The sequence below is a fragment of the Penaeus monodon genome, chromosome 21 (genome assembly GCF_015228065.2).
Source record: "Penaeus monodon isolate SGIC_2016 chromosome 21, NSTDA_Pmon_1, whole genome shotgun sequence".
NCBI classification, from domain to species: Eukaryota; Metazoa; Arthropoda; class Malacostraca; order Decapoda; family Penaeidae; genus Penaeus; species Penaeus monodon.
Window position 1 is genome coordinate 17,316,317 of NC_051406.1, and position 235 is coordinate 17,316,551.

Below are 235 nucleotides of genomic sequence, written 5' to 3' on the forward strand. Positions count from 1 at the left end.
TATTCAAATTTAATCAAGATTCGCGTTGCGAATTTGGAAACAAGCAAAGAAAAGGAAACGGGGAGAAAATAAAAGTGGATGCATGAGGGGAAATAAAGAGGGGATGAGAAAGAAGAAATATGAGGGGAAACGCCAAGCGACAGGTGAGACAAGGGAAATACAGGAGGGCAGGTAAACGAGGGAGGACACAGGAAAAAGGTGGACGGATGAGGGGAAAATTGGGAAGGGAAGTAAT

General features: G+C 43.8%; 1 protein-coding gene across 1 annotated transcript in view; it reads right to left on the reverse strand.

The window, feature by feature from the left end:
• Window positions 1–235, reverse strand: part of LOC119586280 (RNA pseudouridylate synthase domain-containing protein 2-like) — a gene marked incomplete at its 5' end in the record, with an annotated part of 99,349 nt that overhangs the window by 98,535 nt on the left and 579 nt on the right.